The sequence below is a fragment of the Stigmatopora argus genome, unplaced genomic scaffold (assembly GCF_051989625.1).
Source record: "Stigmatopora argus isolate UIUO_Sarg unplaced genomic scaffold, RoL_Sarg_1.0 HiC_scaffold_25, whole genome shotgun sequence".
Taxonomy (NCBI): Eukaryota; Metazoa; Chordata; class Actinopteri; order Syngnathiformes; family Syngnathidae; genus Stigmatopora; species Stigmatopora argus.
The window spans coordinates 794,547-814,251 of NW_027520039.1; positions in this window are offsets into that span (position 1 = coordinate 794,547).

Consider the following 19,705-nt stretch of genomic DNA (forward strand, 5'->3'; position numbering starts at 1 on the left):
TGTGCTTTTCAGGGGCTGAAAAGCATGTTTTGGCCGAGTATGATAATTTTCATTAAAACTTAATTTCTATCACTTCGAATGATGCCAAATGAATAACTTACTTGAATTGGACCATTTTACACTATGTCCATTGTAGATTTGTGTCTCTGACAGTTCGTTTGGTTGCAGGGGACATATTCAGTTTTTATGGCCAAAATGTGCTTTTCAGGGGCTGAAAAGCATGTTTTGGCCGAGTTTGATAATTTTCATTAAAACTTGATTTCTGTCACTTCGATTGATGCCAAATGAATAACTTACTTGAATTGGACCATTTTACACTATGTCCATTGTAGATTTGTGTCTCCGACAGTTCGTTTGGTTGGAGGGGACATTTTCAGTTTTTATGGCCAAAATGTGCTTTTCAGAGGCTGAAAAGCATGTTTTGGCCGAGTATGATAATTTTCATTAAAACTTGATTTCTATCACTTCGAATGATGCCAAATGAATAACTTACTTGAATTGGACCATTTTACACTATGTCCATTGTAGATTTGTGTCTCTGACAGTTCGTTTGGTTGCAGGGGACATATTCAGTTTTTATGGCCAAAATGTGCTTTTCAGAGGCTGAAAAGCATGTTTTGGCCGAGTATGATAATTTTCATTAAAACTTGATTTCTATCACTTCGAATGATGCCAAATGAATAACTTACTTGAATTGGACCATTTTACACTATGTCCATTGTAGATTTGTGTCTCCGACAGTTCGTTTGGTTGCAGGGGACATTTTCAGTTTTTATGGCCAAAATGTGCTTTTCAGAGGCTGAAAAGCATGTTTTGGCAGAGTATGATAATTTTCGTTAAAACTTAATTTCTATCACTTCGAATGATGCCAAATGAATAACTTACTTGAATTGGACCATTTTACACTATGTCTATTGTAGATTTGTGTCTCTGACAGTTCGTTTGGTTGCAGGGGACATATTCAGTTTTTATGGCCAAAATGTGCTTTTCAGGGCCTGAAAAGCATTTTTTGGCCGAGTTTGATAATTTTCATTAAAACTTGATTTCTATCACTTCGATTGATGCCAAATGAATAACTTACTTGAATTGGACCATTTTACACTATGTCCATTGTAGATTTGTGTCTCCGACAGTTCGTTTGGTTGGAGGGGACATTTTCAGTTTTTATGGCCAAAATGTGCTTTTCAGAGGCTGAAAAGCATGTTTTGGCCGAGTATGATAATTTTCATTAAAACTTGATTTCTATCACTTCGAATGATGCCAAATGAATAACTTACTTGAATTGGACCATTTTACACTATGTCCATTGTAGATTTGTGTCTCTGACAGTTCGTTTGGTTGCAGGGGACATATTCAGTTTTTATGGCCAAAATGTGCTTTTCAGAGGCTGAAAAGCATGTTTTGGCCGAGTATGATAATTTTCATTAAAACTTGATTTCTATCACTTCGAATGATGCCAAATGAATAACTTACTTGAATTGGACCATTTTACACTATGTCCATTGTAGATTTGTGTCTCCGACAGTTCGTTTGGTTGCAGGGGACATTTTCAGTTTTTATGGCCAAAATGTGCTTTTCAGAGGCTGAAAAGCATGTTTTGGCAGAGTATGATAATTTTCGTTAAAACTTAATTTCTATCACTTCGAATGATGCCAAATGAATAACTTACTTGAATTGGACCATTTTACACTATGTCTATTGTAGATTTGTGTCTCTGACAGTTCGTTTGGTTGCAGGGGACATATTCAGTTTTTATGGCCAAAATGTGCTTTTCAGGGCCTGAAAAGCATTTTTTGGCCGAGTTTGATAATTTTCATTAAAACTTGATTTCTATCACTTCGATTGATGCCAAATGAATAACTTACTTGAATTTGACCATTTTACACTATGTCCATTGTAGATTTGTGTCTCCGACAGTTCGTTTGGTTGGAGGGGACATTTTCAGTTTTTATGGCCAAAATGTGCTTTTCAGAGGCTGAAAAGCATGTTTTGGCCGAGTATGATAATTTTCATTAAAACTTGATTTCTATCACTTCGAATGATGCCAAATGAATAACTTACTTGAATTGGACCATTTTACACTATGTCCATTGTAGATTTGTGTCTCTGACAGTTCGTTTGGTTGCAGGGGACATATTCAGTTTTTATGGCCAAAATGTGCTTTTCAGAGGCTGAAAAGCATGTTTTGGCCGAGTATGATAATTTTCATTAAAACTTGATATCTATCACTTCGAATGATGCCAAATGAATAACTTACTTGAATTGGACCATTTTACACTATGTCCATTGTAGATTTGTGTCTCCGACAGTTCGTTTGGTTGCAGGGGACATTTTCAGTTTTTATGGCCAAAATGTGCTTTTCAGAGGCTGAAAAGCATGTTTTGGCAGAGTATGATAATTTTCGTTAAAACTTAATTTCTATCACTTCGAATGATGCCAAATGAATAACTTACTTGAATTGGACCATTTTACACTATGTCTATTGTAGATTTGTGTCTCTGACAGTTCGTTTGGTTGCAGGGGACATATTCAGTTTTTATGGCCAAAATGTGCTTTTCAGGGGCTGAAAAGCACGTTTTGGCAGAATATGATAATTTCCATTAAAAATTGATTTCTATCCATTCAAATGATGCCAAATGAATAACTTACTTGAATTGGACCATTTTACACTATGTCCATTGTAGATTTGTGTCTCCGACAGTTCGTTTGGTTGCAGGGGACATATTCAGTTTTTATGGCCAAAATGTGCTTTTCAGAGGCTGAAAAGCATGTTTTGGCCGAGTATGATAATTTTCATTAAAACTTGATTTCTATCACTTCGAATGATGCCAAATGAATAACTTACTTGAATTGGACCATTTTACACTATGTCCATTGTAGATTTGTGTCTCCGACAGTTCGTTTGGTTGCAGGGGACATATTCAGTTTTTATGGCCAAAATGTGCTTTTCAGAGGCTGAAAAGCATGTTTTGGCCGAGTATGATAATTTTCATTAAAACTTGATTTCTATCACTTCGAATGATGCCAAATGAATAACTTACTTGAATTGGACCATTTTACACTATGTCCATTGTAGATTTGTGTCTCCGACAGTTCGTTTGGTTGCAGGGGACATTTTCAGTTTTTATGGCCAAAATGTGCTTTTCAGAGGCTGAAAAGCATGTTTTGGCAGAGTATGATAATTTTCGTTAAAACTTAATTTCTATCACTTCGAATGATGCCAAATGAATAACTTACTTGAATTGGACCATTTTACACTATGTCTATTGTAGATTTGTGTCTCTGACAGTTCGTTTGGTTGCAGGGGACATATTCAGTTTTTATGGCCAAAATGTGCTTTTCAGGGCCTGAAAAGCATTTTTTGGCCGAGTTTGATAATTTTCATTAAAACTTGATTTCTATCACTTCGATTGATGCCAAATGAATAACTTACTTGAATTGGACCATTTTACACTATGTCCATTGTAGATTTGTGTCTCCGACAGTTCGTTTGGTTGGAGGGGACATTTTCAGTTTTTATGGCCAAAATGTGCTTTTCAGAGGCTGAAAAGCATGTTTTGGCCGAGTATGATAATTTTCATTAAAACTTGATTTCTATCACTTCGAATGATGCCAAATGAATAACTTACTTGAATTGGACCATTTTACACTATGTCCATTGTAGATTTGTGTCTCTGACAGTTCGTTTGGTTGCAGGGGACATATTCAGTTTTTATGGCCAAAATGTGCTTTTCAGAGGCTGAAAAGCATGTTTTGGCCGAGTATGATAATTTTCATTAAAACTTGATTTCTATCACTTCGAATGATGCCAAATGAATAACTTACTTGAATTGGACCATTTTACACTATGTCCATTGTAGATTTGTGTCTCCGACAGTTCGTTTGGTTGCAGGGGACATTTTCAGTTTTTATGGCCAAAATGTGCTTTTCAGAGGCTGAAAAGCATGTTTTGGCAGAGTATGATAATTTTCGTTAAAACTTAATTTCTATCACTTCGAATGATGCCAAATGAATAACTTACTTGAATTGGACCATTTTACACTATGTCTATTGTAGATTTGTGTCTCTGACAGTTCGTTTGGTTGCAGGGGACATATTCAGTTTTTATGGCCAAAATGTGCTTTTCAGGGCCTGAAAAGCATTTTTTGGCCGAGTTTGATAATTTTCATTAAAACTTGATTTCTATCACTTCGATTGATGCCAAATGAATAACTTACTTGAATTTGACCATTTTACACTATGTCCATTGTAGATTTGTGTCTCCGACAGTTCGTTTGGTTGGAGGGGACATTTTCAGTTTTTATGGCCAAAATGTGCTTTTCAGAGGCTGAAAAGCATGTTTTGGCCGAGTATGATAATTTTCATTAAAACTTGATATCTATCACTTCGAATGATGCCAAATGAATAACTTACTTGAATTGGACCATTTTACACTATGTCCATTGTAGATTTGTGTCTCCGACAGTTCGTTTGGTTGCAGGGGACATTTTCAGTTTTTATGGCCAAAATGTGCTTTTCAGAGGCTTAAAAGCATGTTTTGGCAGAGTATGATAATTTTCGTTAAAACTTAATTTCTATCACTTCGAATGATGCCAAATGAATAACTTACTTGAATTGGACCATTTTACACTATGTCTATTGTAGATTTGTGTCTCTGACAGTTCGTTTGGTTGCAGGGGACATATTCAGTTTTTATGGCCAAAATGTGCTTTTCAGGGGCTGAAAAGCACGTTTTGGCAGAATATGATAATTTCCATTAAAAATTGATTTCTATCCATTCAAATGATGCCAAATGAATAACTTACTTGAATTGGACCATTTTACACTATGTCCATTGTAGATTTGTGTGTCTGACAGTTCGTTTGGTTGCAGGGGACATATTCAGTTTTTATGGCCAAAATGTGCTTTTCAGGGGCTGAAAAGCATGTTTTGGCCGAGTATGATAATTTTCATTAAAACTTAATTTCTATCACTTCGAATGATGCCAAATGAATAACTTACTTGAATTGGACCATTTTACACTATGTCCATTGTAGATTTGTGTGTCTGACAGTTCGTTTGGTTGCAGGGGACATATTCAGTTTTTATGGCCAAAATGTGCTTTTCAGGGGCTGAAAAGCATGTTTTGGCCGAGTTTGATAATTTTCATTAAAACTTGATTTCTGTCACTTCGAATGATGCCAAATGAATAACTTACTTGAATTGGACCATTTTACACTGTGTCCATTGTAGATTTGTGTCTCCGACAGTTCGTTTGGTTGCAGGGGACATTTTCAGTTTTTATGGCCAAAATGTGCTTTTCAGAGGCTGAAAAGCATGTTTTGGCCGAGTATGATAATTTTCATTAAAACTTGATTTCTATCACTTCGAATGATGCCAAATGAATAATTTGCTTGAATTGGACCATTTTACACTATGTCCATTGTAGATTTGTGTCTCTGACAGTTCGTTTGGTTTCAGGGGACATTTTCAGTTTTTATGGCCAAAATGTGCTTTTCAGAGGCTGAAAAGCATGTTTTGGCCGAGTATGATAATTTTCATTAAAACTTGATTTCTATCACTTCGAATGATGCCAAATGAATAATTTGCTTGAATTGGACCATTTTACACTATGTCCATTGTAGATTTGTGTCTCTGACAGTTCGTTTGGTTGCAGGGGACATTTTCAGTTTTTATGGCCAAAATGTGCTTTTCAGAGGCTGAAAAGCATGTTTTGGCCGAGTATGATAATTTTCATTAAAACTTGATTTCTATCACTTCGAATGATGCCAAATGAATAATTTGCTTGAATTGGACCATTTTACACTATGTCCATTGTAGATTTGTGTCTCTGACAGTTCGTTTGGTTGCAGGGGACATTTTCAGTTTTTATGGCCAAAATGTGCTTTTCAGAGGCTGAAAAGCATGTTTTGGCCGAGTATGATAATTTTCATTAAAACTTGATTTCTATCACTTCGAATGATGCCAAATGAATAACTTACTTGAATTGGACCATTTTACACTCTGTCAATTGTAGATTTGTGTCTCCGACAGTTCGTTTGGTTGCAGGGGACATTTTCAGTTTTTATGGCCAAAATGTGCTTTTCAGAGGCTGAAAAGCATGTTTTGGCCGAGTATGATAATTTTCATTAAAACTTGATTTCTATCACTTCGAATGATGCCAAATGAATAATTTGCTTGAAGTGGACCATTTTACACTATGTCCATTGTAGATTTGTGTCTCTGACAGTTCGTTTGGTTGCAGGGGACATTTTCAGTTTTTATGGCCAAAATGTGCTTTTCAGAGGCTGAAAAGCATGTTTTGGCCGAGTATGATAATTTTCATTAAAACTTGATTTCTATCACTTCGAATGATGCCAAATGAATAATTTGCTTGAATTGGACCATTTTACACTATGTCCATTGTAGATTTGTGTCTCTGACAGTTCGTTTGGTTGCAGGGGACATTTTCAGTTTTTATGGCCAAAATGTGCTTTTCAGAGGCTGAAAAGCATGTTTTGGCCGAGTATGATAATTTACATTAAAACTTAATTTCTATCACTTCGAATGATGCCAAATGAATAACTTACTTGAATTGGACCATTTTACACTATGTCCATTGTAGATTTGTGTCTCTGACAGTTCGTTTGGTTGCAGGGGACATATTAAGTTTTTATGGCCAAAATGTGCTTTTAGGGGCTGAAAAGCATGTTTTGGCCGAGTATGATAATTTTCATTAAAACTTGATTTCTATCACTTCGAATGATGCCAAATGAATAACTTACTTGAATTGGACCATTTTACACTATGTCCATTGTAGATTTGTGTCTCCGACAGTTCGTTTGGTTGCAGGGGACATTTTCAGTTTTTATGGCCAAAATGTGCTTTTCAGAGGCTGAAAAGCATGTTTTGGCAGAGTATGATAATTTTCATTAAAACTTAATTTCTATCACTTCGAATGATGCCAAATGAATAACTTACTTGAATTGGACCATTTTACACTATGTCCATTGTAGATTTGTGTCTCTGACAGTTCGTTTGGTTGCAGGGGACATATTCAGTTTTTATGGCCAAAATGTGCTTTTCAGGGGCTGAAAAGCATGTTTTGGCCGAGTTTGATAATTTTCATTAAAACTTGATTTCTGTCACTTCGATTGATGCCAAATGAATAACTTACTTGAATTGGACCATTTTACACTATGTCCATTGTAGATTTGTGTCTCCGACAGTTCGTTTGGTTGGAGGGGACATTTTCAGTTTTTATGGCCAAAATGTGCTTTTCAGAGGCTGAAAAGCATGTTTTGGCCGAGTATGATAATTTTCATTAAAACTTGATTTCTATCACTTCGAATGATGCCAAATGAATAACTTACTTGAATTGGACCATTTTACACTATGTCCATTGTAGATTTGTGTCTCCGACAGTTCGTTTGGTTGCAGGGGACATTTTCAGTTTTTATGGCCAAAATGTGCTTTTCAGGGCCTGAAAAGCATTTTTTGGCCGAGTTTGATAATTTTCATTAAAACTTGATTTCTATCACTTCGATTGATGCCAAATGAATAACTTACTTGAATTTGACCATTTTACACTATGTCCATTGTAGATTTGTGTCTCCGACAGTTCGTTTGGTTGGAGGGGACATTTTCAGTTTTTATGGCCAAAATGTGCTTTTCAGAGGCTGAAAAGCATGTTTTGGCCGAGTATGATAATTTTCATTAAAACTTGATTTCTATCACTTCGAATGATGCCAAATGAATAACTTACTTGAATTGGACCATTTTACACTATGTCCATTGTAGATTTGTGTCTCTGACAGTTCGTTTGGTTGCAGGGGACATATTCAGTTTTTATGGCCAAAATGTGCTTTTCAGAGGCTGAAAAGCATGTTTTGGCCGAGTATGATAATTTTCATTAAAACTTGATATCTATCACTTCGAATGATGCCAAATGAATAACTTACTTGAATTGGACCATTTTACACTATGTCCATTGTAGATTTGTGTCTCCGACAGTTCGTTTGGTTGCAGGGGACATTTTCAGTTTTTATGGCCAAAATGTGCTTTTCAGAGGCTTAAAAGCATGTTTTGGCAGAGTATGATAATTTTCGTTAAAACTTAATTTCTATCACTTCGAATGATGCCAAATGAATAACTTACTTGAATTGGACCATTTTACACTATGTCTATTGTAGATTTGTGTCTCTGACAGTTCGTTTGGTTGCAGGGGACATATTCAGTTTTTATGGCCAAAATGTGCTTTTCAGGGGCTGAAAAGCACGTTTTGGCAGAATATGATAATTTCCATTAAAAATTGATTTCTATCCATTCAAATGATGCCAAATGAATAACTTACTTGAATTGGACCATTTTACACTATGTCCATTGTAGATTTGTGTGTCTGACAGTTCGTTTGGTTGCAGGGGACATATTCAGTTTTTATGGCCAAAATGTGCTTTTCAGGGGCTGAAAAGCATGTTTTGGCCGAGTATGATAATTTTCATTAAAACTTAATTTCTATCACTTCGAATGATGCCAAATGAATAACTTACTTGAATTGGACCATTTTACACTATGTCCATTGTAGATTTGTGTGTCTGACAGTTCGTTTGGTTGCAGGGGACATATTCAGTTTTTATGGCCAAAATGTGCTTTTCAGGGGCTGAAAAGCATGTTTTGGCCGAGTTTGATAATTTTCATTAAAACTTGATTTCTGTCACTTCGAATGATGCCAAATGAATAACTTACTTGAATTGGACCATTTTACACTGTGTCCATTGTAGATTTGTGTCTCCGACAGTTCGTTTGGTTGCAGGGGACATTTTCAGTTTTTATGGCCAAAATGTGCTTTTCAGAGGCTGAAAAGCATGTTTTGGCCGAGTATGATAATTTTCATTAAAACTTGATTTCTATCACTTCGAATGATGCCAAATGAATAATTTGCTTGAATTGGACCATTTTACACTATGTCCATTGTAGATTTGTGTCTCTGACAGTTCGTTTGGTTTCAGGGGACATTTTCAGTTTTTATGGCCAAAATGTGCTTTTCAGAGGCTGAAAAGCATGTTTTGGCCGAGTATGATAATTTTCATTAAAACTTGATTTCTATCACTTCGAATGATGCCAAATGAATAATTTGCTTGAATTGGACCATTTTACACTATGTCCATTGTAGATTTGTGTCTCTGACAGTTCGTTTGGTTGCAGGGGACATTTTCAGTTTTTATGGCCAAAATGTGCTTTTCAGAGGCTGAAAAGCATGTTTTGGCCGAGTATGATAATTTTCATTAAAACTTGATTTCTATCACTTCGAATGATGCCAAATGAATAATTTGCTTGAATTGGACCATTTTACACTATGTCCATTGTAGATTTGTGTCTCTGACAGTTCGTTTGGTTGCAGGGGACATTTTCAGTTTTTATGGCCAAAATGTGCTTTTCAGAGGCTGAAAAGCATGTTTTGGCCGAGTATGATAATTTTCATTAAAACTTGATTTCTATCACTTCGAATGATGCCAAATGAATAACTTACTTGAATTGGACCATTTTACACTCTGTCAATTGTAGATTTGTGTCTCCGACAGTTCGTTTGGTTGCAGGGGACATTTTCAGTTTTTATGGCCAAAATGTGCTTTTCAGAGGCTGAAAAGCATGTTTTGGCCGAGTATGATAATTTTCATTAAAACTTGATTTCTATCACTTCGAATGATGCCAAATGAATAATTTGCTTGAAGTGGACCATTTTACACTATGTCCATTGTAGATTTGTGTCTCTGACAGTTCGTTTGGTTGCAGGGGACATTTTCAGTTTTTATGGCCAAAATGTGCTTTTCAGAGGCTGAAAAGCATGTTTTGGCCGAGTATGATAATTTTCATTAAAACTTGATTTCTATCACTTCGAATGATGCCAAATGAATAATTTGCTTGAATTGGACCATTTTACACTATGTCCATTGTAGATTTGTGTCTCTGACAGTTCGTTTGGTTGCAGGGGACATTTTCAGTTTTTATGGCCAAAATGTGCTTTTCAGAGGCTGAAAAGCATGTTTTGGCCGAGTATGATAATTTACATTAAAACTTAATTTCTATCACTTCGAATGATGCCAAATGAATAACTTACTTGAATTGGACCATTTTACACTATGTCCATTGTAGATTTGTGTCTCTGACAGTTCGTTTGGTTGCAGGGGACATATTAAGTTTTTATGGCCAAAATGTGCTTTTAGGGGCTGAAAAGCATGTTTTGGCCGAGTATGATAATTTTCATTAAAACTTGATTTCTATCACTTCGAATGATGCCAAATGAATAACTTACTTGAATTGGACCATTTTACACTATGTCCATTGTAGATTTGTGTCTCCGACAGTTCGTTTGGTTGCAGGGGACATTTTCAGTTTTTATGGCCAAAATGTGCTTTTCAGAGGCTGAAAAGCATGTTTTGGCAGAGTATGATAATTTTCATTAAAACTTAATTTCTATCACTTCGAATGATGCCAAATGAATAACTTACTTGAATTGGACCATTTTACACTATGTCCATTGTAGATTTGTGTCTCTGACAGTTCGTTTGGTTGCAGGGGACATATTCAGTTTTTATGGCCAAAATGTGCTTTTCAGGGGCTGAAAAGCATGTTTTGGCCGAGTTTGATAATTTTCATTAAAACTTGATTTCTGTCACTTCGATTGATGCCAAATGAATAACTTACTTGAATTGGACCATTTTACACTATGTCCATTGTAGATTTGTGTCTCCGACAGTTCGTTTGGTTGGAGGGGACATTTTCAGTTTTTATGGCCAAAATGTGCTTTTCAGAGGCTGAAAAGCATGTTTTGGCCGAGTATGATAATTTTCATTAAAACTTGATTTCTATCACTTCGAATGATGCCAAATGAATAACTTACTTGAATTGGACCATTTTACACTATGTCCATTGTAGATTTGTGTCTCCGACAGTTCGTTTGGTTGCAGGGGACATTTTCAGTTTTTATGGCCAAAATGTGCTTTTCAGAGGCTGAAAAGCATGTTTTGGCCGAGTATGATAATTTTCATTAAAACTTGATTTCTATCACTTCGAATGATGCCAAATGAATAATTTGCTTGAATTGGACCATTTTACACTATGTCCATTGTAGATTTGTGTCTCTGACAGTTCGTTTGGTTGCAGGGGACATTTTCAGTTTTTATGGCCAAAATGTGCTTTTCAGAGGCTGAAAAGCATGTTTTGGCCAAGTATGATAATTTTCATTAAAACTTGATTTCTATCACTTCGAATGATGCCAAATGAATAATTTGCTTGAATTGGACCATTTTACACTATGTCCATTGTAGATTTGTGTCTCTGACAGTTCGTTTGGTTGCAGGGGACATTTTCAGTTTTTATGGCCAAAATGTGCTTTTCAGAGGCTGAAAAGCATGTTTTGGCCGAGTATGATAATTTACATTAAAACTTAATTTCTATCACTTCGAATGATGCCAAATGAATAACTTACTTGAATTGGACCATTTTACACTATGTCCATTGTAGATTTGTGTCTCTGACAGTTTGTTTGGTTGCAGGGGACATATTAAGTTTTTATGGCCAAAATGTGCTTTTAGGGGCTGAAAAGCATGTTTTGGCCGAGTATGATAATTTTCATTAAAACTTGATTTCTATCACTTCGAATGATGCCAAATGAATAACTTACTTGAATTGGACCATTTTACACTATGTCCATTGTAGATTTGTGTCTCCGACAGTTCGTTTGGTTGCAGGGGACATTTTCAGTTTTTATGGCCAAAATGTGCTTTTCAGAGGCTGAAAAGCATGTTTTGGCAGAGTATGATAATTTTCATTAAAACTTAATTTCTATCACTTCGAATGATGCCAAATGAATAACTTACTTGAATTGGACCATTTTACACTATGTCCATTGTAGATTTGTGTCTCTGACAGTTCGTTTGGTTGCAGGGGACATATTCAGTTTTTATGGCCAAAATGTGCTTTTCAGGGGCTGAAAAGCATGTTTTGGCCGAGTTTGATAATTTTCATTAAAACTTGATTTCTGTCACTTTGATTGATGCCAAATGAATAACTTACTTGAATTGGACCATTTTACACTATGTCCATTGTAGATTTGTGTCTCCGACAGTTCGTTTGGTTGGAGGGGACATTTTCAGTTTTTATGGCCAAAATGTGCTTTTCAGAGGCTGAAAAGCATGTTTTGGCCGAGTATGATAATTTTCATTAAAACTTGATTTCTATCACTTCGAATGATGCCAAATGAATAACTTACTTGAATTGGACCATTTTACACTATGTCCATTGTAGATTTGTGTCTCTGACAGTTCGTTTGGTTGCAGGGGACATATTCAGTTTTTATGGCCAAAATGTGCTTTTCAGAGGCTGAAAAGCATGTTTTGGCCGAGTATGATAATTTTCATTAAAACTTGATTTCTATCACTTCGAATGATGCCAAATGAATAACTTACTTGAATTGGACCATTTTACACTATGTCCATTGTAGATTTGTGTCTCCGACAGTTCGTTTGGTTGCAGGGGACATTTTCAGTTTTTATGGCCAAAATGTGCTTTTCAGAGGCTGAAAAGCATGTTTTGGCAGAGTATGATAATTTTCGTTAAAACTTAATTTCTATCACTTCGAATGATGCCAAATGAATAACTTACTTGAATTGGACCATTTTACACTATGTCTATTGTAGATTTGTGTCTCTGACAGTTCGTTTGGTTGCAGGGGACATATTCAGTTTTTATGGCCAAAATGTGCTTTTCAGAGGCTGAAAAGCATGTTTTGGCCGAGTATGATAATTTTCATTAAAACTTGATTTCTATCACTTCGAATGATGCCAAATGAATAACTTACTTGAATTGGACCATTTTACACTATGTCCATTGTAGATTTGTGTCTCCGACAGTTCGTTTGGTTGCAGGGGACATTTTCAGTTTTTATGGCCAAAATGTGCTTTTCAGAGGCTGAAAAGCATGTTTTGGCAGAGTATGATAATTTTCGTTAAAACTTAATTTCTATCACTTCGAATGATGCCAAATGAATAACTTACTTGAATTGGACCATTTTACACTATGTCTATTGTAGATTTGTGTCTCTGACAGTTCGTTTGGTTGCAGGGGACATATTCAGTTTTTATGGCCAAAATGTGCTTTTCAGGGCCTGAAAAGCATGTTTTGGCCGAGTTTGATAATTTTCATTAAAACTTGATTTCTATCACTTCGATTGATGCCAAATGAATAACTTACTTGAATTGGACCATTTTACACTATGTCCATTGTAGATTTGTGTCTCCGACAGTTCGTTTGGTTGCAGGGGACATTTTCAGTTTTTATGGCCAAAATGTGCTTTTCAGAGGCTGAAAAGCATGTTTTGGCCGAGTATGATAATTTTCATTAAAACTTGATTTCTATCCATTCGAATGATGCCAAATGAATAACTTACTTGAATTGGACCATTTTACACTATGTCCATTGTAGATTTGTGTCTCTGACAGTTCATTTGGTTGCAGGGGACATATTCAGTTTTTATGGCCAAAATGTGCTTTTCAGGGGCTGAAAAGCACGTTTTGGCAGAATATTGGATTGGATTGGATTGGATAACTTTATTCATCCCGTATTCGGGAAATTTCATTGTGGCAGTAGCAAGAGGGTGATTAGACAGAACAACTAAGCAAAAGCACAAAGTACAAAGCAAATCAAAGTAAATGGGTTCATTGAGAATCACCAAATCAAATCATTAAGACAGAAAAGCAGCAAAAACAAATTGAGCAAGAGTGGACGGAGCTACCGCCGCCGGCTTCCACTTGAATGGCGCCATCAATATGATAATTTTCATTAAAACTTGATTTCTATCCATTCAAATGATGCCAAATGAATAACTTACTTGAATTGGACCATTTTACACTATGTCCATTGTAGATTTGTGTGTCTGACAGTTCGTTTGGTTGCAGGGGACATATTCAGTTTTTATGGCCAAAATGTGCTTTTCAGAGGCTGAAAAGCATGTTTTGGCCGAGTATGATGATTTTCATTAAAACTTAATTTCTATCACTTCGAATGATGCCAAATGAATAACTTACTTAAATTGGACCATTTTACACTGTGTCCATTGTAGATTTGTGTCTCCGACAGTTCGTTTGGTTGCAGGGGACATTTTCAGTTTTTATGGCCAAAATGTGCTTTTCAGAGGCTGAAAAGCATGTTTTGGACGAGTATGATAATTTTCATTAAAACTTGATTTCTATCACTTCGAATGATGCCAAATGAATAATTTGCTTGAATTGGACCATTTTACACTATGTCCATTGTAGATTTGTGTCTCTGACAGTTCGTTTGGTTGCAGGGGACATTTTCAGTTTTTATGGCCAAAATGTGCTTTTCAGAGGCTGAAAAGCATGTTTTGGCCGAGTATGATAATTTACATTAAAACTTAATTTCTATCACTTCGAATGATGCCAAATGAATAACTTACTTGAATTGGACCATTTTACACTATGTCCATTGTAGATTTGTGTCTCTGACAGTTCGTTTGGTTGCAGGGGACATATTAAGTTTTTATGGCCAAAATGTGCTTTTAGGGGCTGAAAAGCATGTTTTGGCCGAGTATGATAATTTTCATTAAAACTTGATTTCTATCACTTCGAATGATGCCAAATGAATAACTTACTTGAATTGGACCATTTTACACTATGTCCATTGTAGATTTGTGTCTCCGACAGTTCGTTTGGTTGCAGGGGACATTTTCAGTTTTTATGGCCAAAATGTGCTTTTCAGAGGCTGAAAAGCATGTTTTGGCAGAGTATGATAATTTTCATTAAAACTTAATTTCTATCACTTCGAATGATGCCAAATGAATAACTTACTTGAATTGGACCATTTTACACTATGTCCATTGTAGATTTGTGTCTCTGACAGTTCGTTTGGTTGCAGGGGACATATTCAGTTTTTATGGCCAAAATGTGCTTTTCAGGGGCTGAAAAGCATGTTTTGGCCGAGTTTGATAATTTTCATTAAAACTTGATTTCTGTCACTTCGATTGATGCCAAATGAATAACTTACTTGAATTGGACCATTTTACACTATGTCCATTGTAGATTTGTGTCTCCGACAGTTCGTTTGGTTGCAGGGGACATTTTCAGTTTTTATGGCCAAAATGTGCTTTTCAGAGGCTGAAAAGCATGTTTTGGCCGAGTATGATAATTTTCATTAAAACTTGATTTCTATCACTTCGAATGATGCCAAATGAATAACTTACTTGAATTGGACCATTTTACACTATGTCAATTGTAGATTTGTGTCTCCGACAGTTCGTTTGGTTGCAGCGGACATTTTCAGTTTTTATGGCCAAAATGTGCTTTTCAGGGGTTGAAAAGCATGTTTTGGCCGAGTATGATGATTTTTATTAAAACTTAATTTCTATCACTTCGAATGATGCCAAATGAATAACTTACTTGAATTGGACCATTTTACACTATGTCCAATGTAGATTTGTGTCTCCGACAGTTCGTTTGGTTGCAGGGGACATATTCAGTTTTTATGGCCAAAATGTGCTTTTCAGGGGCTGAAAAGCATGTTTTGGCCGAGTATGATGATTTTCATTAAAACTTAATTTCTATCACTTCGAATGATGCCAAATGAATAACTTACTTGAATTGGACCATTTTACACTATGTCCATTGTAAATTTGTGTCTCCGACAGTTCGTTTGGTTGCAGGGGACATTTTCAGTTTTTATGGCCAAAATGTGCTTTTCAGAGGCTGAAAAGCATGTTTTGGCCGAGTATGATAATTTTCATTAAAACTTGATTTCTATCCATTCGAATGATGCCAAATGAATAACTTACTTGAATTGGACCATTTTACACTATGTCCATTGTAGATTTGTGTCTCTGACAGTTCATTTGGTTGCAGGGGACATATTCAGTTTTTATGGCCAAAATGTGCTTTTCAGGGGCTGAAAAGCACGTTTTGGCAGAATATGATAATTTTCATTAAAACTTGATTTCTATCCATTCAAATGATGCCAAATGAATAACTTACTTGAATTGGACCATTTTACACTATGTCCATTGTAGATTTGTGTGTCTGACAGTTCGTTTGGTTGCAGGGGACATATTCAGTTTTTATTGCCAAAATGTGCTTTTCAGGGGCTGAAAAGCATGTTTTGGCCGAGTATGATAATTTTCATTAAAACTTAATTTCTATCACTTCGAATGATGCCAAATGAATAACTTACTTGAATTGGACCATTTTACACTATGTCCATTGTAGATTTGTGTCTCTGACAGTTCGTTTGGTTGCAGGGGACATATTCAGTTTTTATGGCCAAAATGTGCTTTTCAGGGGCTGAAAAGCATGTTTTGGCCGAGTTTGATAATTTTCATTAAAACTTGATTTCTGTCACTTCGATTGATGCCAAATGAATAACTTACTTGAATTGGACCATTTTACACTATGTCCATTGTAGATTTGTGTCTCCGACAGTTCGTTTGGTTGGAGGGGACATTTTCAGTTTTTATGGCCAAAATGTGCTTTTCAGAGGCTGAAAAGCATGTTTTGGCCGAGTATGATAATTTTCATTAAAACTTGATTTCTATCACTTCGAATGATGCCAAATGAATAACTTACTTGAATTGGACCATTTTACACTATGTCCATTGTAGATTTGTGTCTCTGACAGTTCGTTTGGTTGCAGGGGACATATTCAGTTTTTATGGCCAAAATGTGCTTTTCAGAGGCTGAAAAGCATGTTTTGGCCGAGTATGATAATTTTCATTAAAACTTGATTTCTATCACTTCGAATGATGCCAAATGAATAACTTACTTGAATTGGACCATTTTACACTATGTCCATTGTAGATTTGTGTCTCCGACAGTTCGTTTGGTTGCAGGGGACATTTTCAGTTTTTATGGCCAAAATGTGCTTTTCAGAGGCTGAAAAGCATGTTTTGGCAGAGTATGATAATTTTCGTTAAAACTTAATTTCTATCACTTCGAATGATGCCAAATGAATAACTTACTTGAATTGGACCATTTTACACTATGTCTATTGTAGATTTGTGTCTCTGACAGTTCGTTTGGTTGCAGGGGACATATTCAGTTTTTATGGCCAAAATGTGCTTTTCAGGGCCTGAAAAGCATTTTTTGGCCGAGTTTGATAATTTTCATTAAAACTTGATTTCTATCACTTCGATTGATGCCAAATGAATAACTTACTTGAATTGGACCATTTTACACTATGTCCATTGTAGATTTGTGTCTCCGACAGTTCGTTTGGTTGGAGGGGACATTTTCAGTTTTTATGGCCAAAATGTGCTTTTCAGAGGCTGAAAAGCATGTTTTGGCCGAGTATGATAATTTTCATTAAAACTTGATTTCTATCACTTCGAATGATGCCAAATGAATAACTTACTTGAATTGGACCATTTTACACTATGTCCATTGTAGATTTGTGTCTCTGACAGTTCGTTTGGTTGCAGGGGACATATTCAGTTTTTATGGCCAAAATGTGCTTTTCAGAGGCTGAAAAGCATGTTTTGGCCGAGTATGATAATTTTCATTAAAACTTGATTTCTATCACTTCGAATGATGCCAAATGAATAACTTACTTGAATTGGACCATTTTACACTATGTCCATTGTAGATTTGTGTCTCCGACAGTTCGTTTGGTTGCAGGGGACATTTTCAGTTTTTATGGCCAAAATGTGCTTTTCAGAGGCTGAAAAGCATGTTTTGGCAGAGTATGATAATTTTCGTTAAAACTTAATTTCTATCACTTCGAATGATGCCAAATGAATAACTTACTTGAATTGGACCATTTTACACTATGTCTATTGTAGATTTGTGTCTCTGACAGTTCGTTTGGTTGCAGGGGACATATTCAGTTTTTATGGCCAAAATGTGCTTTTCAGGGCCTGAAAAGCATTTTTTGGCCGAGTTTGATAATTTTCATTAAAACTTGATTTCTATCACTTCGATTGATGCCAAATGAATAACTTACTTGAATTTGACCATTTTACACTATGTCCATTGTAGATTTGTGTCTCCGACAGTTCGTTTGGTTGGAGGGGACATTTTCAGTTTTTATGGCCAAAATGTGCTTTTCAGAGGCTGAAAAGCATGTTTTGGCCGAGTATGATAATTTTCATTAAAACTTGATTTCTATCACTTCGAATGATGCCAAATGAATAACTTACTTGAATTGGACCATTTTACACTATGTCCATTGTAGATTTGTGTCTCTGACAGTTCGTTTGGTTGCAGGGGACATATTCAGTTTTTATGGCCAAAATGTGCTTTTCAGAGGCTGAAAAGCATGTTTTGGCCGAGTATGATAATTTTCATTAAAACTTGATATCTATCACTTCGAATGATGCCAAATGAATAACTTACTTGAATTGGACCATTTTACACTATGTCCATTGTAGATTTGTGTCTCCGACAGTTCGTTTGGTTGCAGGGGACATTTTCAGTTTTTATGGCCAAAATGTGCTTTTCAGAGGCTGAAAAGCATGTTTTGGCAGAGTATGATAATTTTCGTTAAAACTTAATTTCTATCACTTCGAATGATGCCAAATGAATAACTTACTTGAATTGGACCATTTTACACTATGTCTATTGTAGATTTGTGTCTCTGACAGTTCGTTTGGTTGCAGGGGACATATTCAGTTTTTATGGCCAAAATGTGCTTTTCAGGGGCTGAAAAGCACGTTTTGGCAGAATATGATAATTTCCATTAAAAATTGATTTCTATCCATTCAAATGATGCCAAATGAATAACTTACTTGAATTGGACCATTTTACACTATGTCCATTGTAGATTTGTGTCTCCGACAGTTCGTTTGGTTGCAGGGGACATATTCAGTTTTTATGGCCAAAATGTGCTTTTCAGAGGCTGAAAAGCATGTTTTGGCCGAGTATGATAATTTTCATTAAAACTTGATTTCTATCACTTCGAATGATGCCAAATGAATAACTTACTTGAATTGGACCATTTTACACTATGTCCATTGTAGATTTGTGTCTCCGACAGTTCGTTTGGTTGCAGGGGACATATTCAGTTTTTATGGCCAAAATGTGCTTTTCAGAGGCTGAAAAGCATGTTTTGGCCGAGTATGATAATTTTCATTAAAACTTGATTTCTATCACTTCGAATGATGCCAAATGAATAACTTACTTGAATTGGACCATTTTACACTATGTCCATTGTAGATTTGTGTCTCCGACAGTTCGTTTGGTTGCAGGGGACATTTTCAGTTTTTATGGCCAAAATGTGCTTTTCAGAGGCTGAAAAGCATGTTTTGGCAGAGTATGATAATTTTCGTTAAAACTTAATTTCTATCACTTCGAATGATGCCAAATGAATAACTTACTTGAATTGGACCATTTTACACTATGTCTATTGTAGATTTGTGTCTCTGACAGTTCGTTTGGTTGCAGGGGACATATTCAGTTTTTATGGCCAAAATGTGCTTTTCAGGGCCTGAAAAGCATTTTTTGGCCGAGTTTGATAATTTTCATTAAAACTTGATTTCTATCACTTCGATTGATGCCAAATGAATAACTTACTTGAATTGGACCATTTTACACTATGTCCATTGTAGATTTGTGTCTCCGACAGTTCGTTTGGTTGGAGGGGACATTTTCAGTTTTTATGGCCAAAATGTGCTTTTCAGAGGCTGAAAAGCATGTTTTGGCCGAGTATGATAATTTTCATTAAAACT